The sequence below is a fragment of the Miscanthus floridulus genome, chromosome 18 (genome assembly GCF_019320115.1).
Source record: "Miscanthus floridulus cultivar M001 chromosome 18, ASM1932011v1, whole genome shotgun sequence".
In the NCBI taxonomy this organism is placed as follows: domain Eukaryota; kingdom Viridiplantae; phylum Streptophyta; class Magnoliopsida; order Poales; family Poaceae; genus Miscanthus; species Miscanthus floridulus.
This window is the reverse complement of record NC_089597.1, coordinates 78,350,531-78,357,163: the sequence shown is the minus strand read 5'-3', so window position 1 is coordinate 78,357,163 and position 6,633 is coordinate 78,350,531. Positions and strand designations below refer to the sequence as shown.

The 6,633-nt window shown below is 40.7% G+C and overlaps 1 non-coding gene across 1 annotated transcript; it reads right to left on the bottom strand.

Moving 5' to 3' along the window:
• Positions 1 to 1,461: 1,461 nt before the first annotated feature.
• Positions 1,462 to 1,568, bottom strand: LOC136525094 (small nucleolar RNA R71). Its single transcript, XR_010776420.1, has one exon. It is a non-coding gene; the product is annotated as a small nucleolar RNA R71 (small nucleolar RNA).
• Positions 1,569 to 6,633: the final 5,065 nt, after the last annotated feature.

Genomic DNA, 6,633 nt, shown 5'->3' with positions numbered 1-6,633 from the left:
AGGATTCTAGATCTATCGTCTGGAGACTGGTATAGCCATTGTATCTCTTTATTTATGATTTTGTGCTACTTCAATATTATGTTGCTATTTATTATGTTTCTAGTTTGCTCTAGTAATATGCTTGATATAGTTATGGTTGATGATGAATATATGCATATGTTCACAAAGCTCTTAGCTCAGTTCTCAAGAGAGTTAAGTGGTTGACATTATGTAAGCATGGTGCTTAGATATTGTTTGCCCATGGATGCATTCTGCACTCTGGGTCATGTGGTAGATTGCAGATGTGACACTCCCGTTGAGTCCTTTGTGGTCAACTCCCTGTTTGTAGAGCACGTAGAACATGATTGCAAAGGAAGGCAAGCTCTATTCTTAATCTTACTTAGTAATGTTCCTTATGCATAGATCCAAGGTTAGTTATACTATAGATGAGAGTGTATATAATTGGGTGTACAAAAGACTTTGTAGATAAGTAATGACTTAGGAATCTTTTGCTCATAACAAATCTCCAGCTTAGCCTTACTACATTTTATGAGTATCTATTTCTATTACTAGAATATACCATCATTACCTTACACTTATCATTTATTTATCACTTTACTTACCCCTGCCATAGCATGAGAGTGGTTTTATCATAAGTATACATATTTGTCAATATCTCCATGCCAACAAAACCCCATAGCTCCTCCCTATGGATCAAATATAAATAATGATACTCGGTATACTCCCAGGTGAAATGCTATAATGGTATATTATCTATGCACTTGCAGATACCTTATATATATAATTTACAAGTGTTCTCATAATTACCAATAATGCATTTCTGGCATCATGCTAGGGATGACAACTTAGTTAAGAGTAATGCTAAGAAATGTCAACAAGCATTTCTAGTGCCGTTGCTAGGGAGGGGAACATGGCTAAGAGAATTGACCAAATAAATACTTATTGATAAAATCATAACCTTTGCTTTAGCAGGCTTACCCTTGTTTGTCTTTATTCATATCTTACATAGGGTACTGCAGGATGGGTTATGATTAAACAAATTCCATCAATCAAAATCGACCACATCAAGAGGAAGCTCAACACTAGTTTCTGAAGCTATGGCTGACAAGACTCTGCGTGAGTTCTCTACCCCAAGCACTGAGAACGTTCACACTAGACCAACACTCAAAACTGATAATCTTGAGTTTGAGCCCAAGCCAAGCCTCATCAACATGGTGCAAGCTACCCCATTTAGCGAAAAGGCACATGAAGATGCTAGTGCTCATCTTTAGAATTTTTTGGAGATAAGTAGCATGGTCGTCATCAAGGACATTGCTCAAGACATCATACTACACCTCTTTCCATTCTCACTTGTGGGAAGAGCAAAGCAATAGTTCTACACCAACAAGGATAACATCAATACATGGGTAAAGTGTTCAAAGGCCTTCCTAGAAAAGTTTTTTCCCTATAGGCAAGACCAATACCTTAAGAGGAAAGATTTCAAACTTCCAACAACAGAATGGAGAGACCATTCCAGAAGCATGGGAACATTTTCAAGAATATGTTTCAAATTGTCCCCATCATGGGATGGAAGATTGGTTGCTTATGCAAAGTTTCTACCATGGATTAACTCAGAAAGCCCATGAACAACTCAATGCCACTGCTAGAGGATCATTTATATCACACACCTTGGAAAAGCTGAAACTCTTACAAAAAAGATAGCCTCTAATCAAGGTTGGTCATCATTCAAAATTCAATTATGCAATAAGAGTGAAGAAGTACTAGAAGAGGTGCATGCAGTGTTAACCAAGATGGATGTACTATTGAATTAGCTCGAACAGCGAGACAATTACAAGAAAGATCGTCAGGTCATTCAAGATGCTTTCAATGCTCAAAACACATGTGGAGAGTATTTGGGGATTGAATTCCCTGAATTGCAAGAGGATGTAAGCATCTTTGGCAACTATTTAGGTTCACAACAACAGAGACAAGGATGGAAACAACAACAACGATCAACTTACCAAGGTAAGTATCTAGGTAATAACTACAATTCTTCTAATCCCAAACAACCATCCTTAAGAGAATTAATCTTAGAACAAGGTAGGATTAATGAGAGTATTTCTAAAAAGCTTGCTTTTAATGACAAGGTCCTAGAAAATATAAATACTAAAATGAATAGTTTTCCTTCTACCATACAAGACCAACTTTACTATAATAAAAAGATAGAATCTCAATTAGCCCAGTTTACCGTTGCTCTGCCTTTCACCACTAACCTTGAGAAGGTCAATGCCATAACCGCAAGAGGTGGCAAGTCTACTCAAGATCCGCCATATCCGACAAGGACAGGTAAGACACCAGTGGTAGTGCAGGAAGAGAAGAAGAAGAATGATGAAGAAGTTGGGCCACAAGAGCAAGAGTTACAATGAGATTTCCATGGCATGACCCTCCTACCATTTCCATGTAGAAATTGAAAAGCCAAAATGGATGAGCAGTTTGGTAAGTTTGTAGAGGTAATTCAAAAGCTATATATCAATATTCCGTTGCTAGATGCCATACAGGTGCCTACCTACGCAAAGTATCTCCGAGATATCCTCAATAATAAAAGACCACTGCTCTCTAGTAAGGTAATCAAGTTAATGGAGGAGTGCAGTGCAGCCATCCTAAACACTTCACCAGTCAAGAAGGATCTAGGATGCCCCACTATCGACTGTTCAATCCGGAGCCAAAACTTTGAGAATGCATTATGCGATCTTGGAGCAAGTGTCAGTGTCATGCCCAAGAAGGTCTTCAACAAGCTCAACCATTCAACACTGACACCAACATCGATGTGTTTGCAACTAGCCGACCAATCGGTCCGCTACCCTACAAGAATTGCTAAGAATATTCCAGTAAAAATACGAAATTTCTTTGTTCCTATAGATTTTGTGGTACTTGACATACAGGAGGACATGAAGACACCACTCATTCTTGGGAGACCCTTCCTAAGCACTACAAATGTGCACATTGATGTCGGAGCCGGAGAGATCAAATTCCATATTAATGAAAAGGAAGAGTGGTTTGCTTTCAACCGAAGACCGGAACAATGCTCTGATTTGGAGTGTCTTGAGAAGCAAGTATCAAGGTCTCCATCTCTAGGACCGAAGGATACACCTGAAGAATGAACTCGAATAGAGAAGTCTGGTTCGGTGGACTTAAAATTCTAAACCCTCGCAGGGAGGTAACTTGGTAGTTATCCAAATTTACTTTTCGCATTATCTTTTTACTTTGGCATATATACTTCTTAAAACTTGCATTAGAAAAATGAAATAAACAATTCTCATCATGGCATATTAAAAATTCAAGCCCCATGTAAATAAATTTTATGGAGCGTAAAAACCCTGTAAGAAATATTTACTATGGAGGCGTAAAAATATAAAAAATACCATCATTCATCTTCTCATATTTCATAGTTTCACAAATGTAATTTTGCATTACATTTTTATACATGTGTATCGTAGAAATACGATAGACACATGGGGCCCACTTAACCACCACCCATCACATCCATCACCTCCATCTTCAATCAACCTCCATTTTCACTCTCCTTCTCTCTACTCCATCCAGAATCCATACCCACCAAAAGGAGCACTTCACATGCTTAACCACGAAGCAAATAAAATACCTGAGAGAGAAAAGGCCATTTGGCCACCCTATGGGGCCGGCCGGCCCCACCACTAGGCTAGCTAGCCTGCTGCTTCCCCCTCTATAAATCCCACTCCTTCCTTGCTGCTCTCGCCCTCCAACACAACACAAGACAACCTTCCAAGTTTCAAATTCCAATTCAAAATTTCATAGTTCAAATTTCCTTTGTTAGAGGTGGTGTTGGAGAAAGAAAGAGTGTGAGAGAGTTTGAGTGTGGAAGTAGTGCTAAAATCTTGAGGGAAAATTGGGGAGGTGCTGCTAAAATTTAAGCAAGAAAAATAGAGTTTAAGAGTGGTAGTGCTGTCCAAATAAAGAGAGGAAATTAAAAAGAATTAGGACGAAAGACACGCCAAAATCTTGATTAGAATATTCACTAGGCTATAGATGATTGACTTGTGGATGGCTAACCACTAACATTTTTATTTTCCTAATCCCATTCCACGAGTTGTGTTGTTTTTGTATATTTTGTAGGAAAATGAGCAAGATCGTCGGCAAGCTCAAGCGGACAATATCGTTCCGTTCAACAAGAAGTTCTTAGCCCCGAGCATGCACCGACATGGAGGTTGATCCTCCATCTCCTGCTGTTTGAGCACCGTCCTGATCAGCCCCCATAGAGAGGAACGTTCTTCTACAAGAAAATCAGCTCAAGCTCCGAGATGATAGGCAAAACAACATCTACAAGAAGTTGAAGGATCAAGATTTTGTCCTCACCCCTGCCTTTGATCCAGCCCTACTTCAGTCCATAGGTATGGACTTCCAATCTGAACTCATTTTCAAGGCCATAGGATGGGAGGATGCAAAGGAAATAGATGAGTCTAGGTGCAATCTTTTGACTATTGAATTTTTATGCACTTTATAAACCACCGACTTAGAAGTCTCATTTAGGTTCTTTGGGAAAGAATTTTCTTTTCCCAAGAAGAACTTTTGTGAGCTTCTAGGATTCCCTGCTCAGTGCACAATTAATGTAGTCTCAACTATACAAGACTTTGATAGGAATAAGTTTTGGAGGGAGATATCGAAAGAAATTGTTTGCTAATGCCCTCGCACCGATGACATTCACCACCCTACTTTACGATTCATGCACAAATGGCAATGATTTTCTCTTTTTCTTAGAAATGACTTCTGCACAATTAGTAATGATGAACTAAAGTTATTATATGCCATGGTTAAAAGAACAAAGGTCTCACCTATAAAATTCATGATGGCACAATGGGCAGAAATTCCTGGACTTAAGGGAGATGTTGGGTGCACTTCTTTGGTCACCCGCATAGCTAGAAATTTGGGTTTACTAGCACATGCTTCTATTACATGTAACACCCTAGTGTTAAGCATTTTATTTGACATTTGCATTTCATGAGCACAAGCATCATCCAAGCATTTATGAACATGAGCATATGAAATTTCATCTCATTTTTATACATTATCACATGAAATGTTGATTATATATATGCTTATGCTTGCAATCATGTATGACCAATGTATGAGATGGTTGTGAGGTCATGAAAACACCTTAGACACATCTAGAATGATAAATGGAACAATGTTTATATTCATGACATATACCAAATTTGTTTCTAAGTGTTGGTTTCATTTGAAATTCCATTTTCATGATGCTGGTTTGACCAAAGTTGAATAGTAGCTTAGAGTGTTTGCATGGTTGTGTGACCTAAATAAAAGTTGTAGTTCTTATCATGAGTAACAAACTTTATTTAAGGGTCATGAGCAAATTCAGTGTCTAACATGAATAAATAGAGCTCACAAGTATGAACAAAATGTTGTTTCAAAACTTGAAATTTTTCTAAGTGTTGAAGCTGTTTTTAGTTTCAAAGTAACTCACTTTAGAGCTTTGTAGCTTGAAAACCATTGTGAATTTGATGATGGTTCCTAAAGCAGAGTTGGAGATCTCACGTAGATCTACAATTGTTAATAAGTAAGTTTCCAAAAATTCACCATGAATTAGGAGTTATAGAGTCATGAAGTTGCGTTGTTAGTTGGGTTCAGCTGCATCTGAACCAACGTAGACCACGCACACCACGTGGTGGCCATATGCTGGTACCGGGCCCACCAGTCAAGTTGACATGGGAAACAAAGCCACGTGATGCCACTGCCCTCCTCACTCGCTCTCATTCACTTCACCCTGTCTCTTTCTCGCTCTCACGCCCGCAGCAGCAAAGTCGAGCGTTGCCGTCACCATTGCCAAGCTCCACCATGCTCGCACGCCACCACCACATGCCATTGTGCGATTTCTCATGCACACAGCTCCACCATCACCTCCTCTACCTCACTGACCCACCATTGCCTTACTTAGAGCCTAGGTAATGCAACATTTTATGTCATCATCGCCGCCATGGTCATGGAGCGCCATCGAGCTCTGAGCTCATCATGGCTAGTCCTATCCACCACTCCTCCTATCTCTCTCTCTATCTTTTGATTCATCTTTGTCATAGGTCCTAGAAGCTATAGCCATTGCTCGTTGAGCTGTTACCGTGTCGCTGGTGCTAGAACGTGAGCCGCACTACCGTGAGCTGAGAGCATCGTTGCCATGCATGTCGTTGTGGCTGTGCATGCCTGGTTTTCTTCCTTGTGCATTTCTAGACATTAGGGTTAGGTTAGAGCTAGGTCTAACTTGAGGTAAGGGCCTAAGGCCAATGTCAGCCTTGTTGGAGCGGAACGTCGCCGTGCCGACGTTGCGCTCGCACTGTCGTACCGCCATGCACGCGGCCAAGCTCCACCATCGCTCCACCCTAACCTAGTCCATGCCATAGAGCTTCACTAGGGTTTATAGAAGCCATAGCAATGCTCGCCTAGGCTCACCATCACCGGAGACGACGAGTCCACCGCCGCACGCCACCGCTGAGCTGCCGTGCTCTCCAGCGAGGCAGCTTCGATGACCCTCCGAGCAAACCTAGGGTACCATTAGGTGCTCAAGAGAGTGGGGAACACGATGCCAGTGGCACTACCACCGGTGACCTC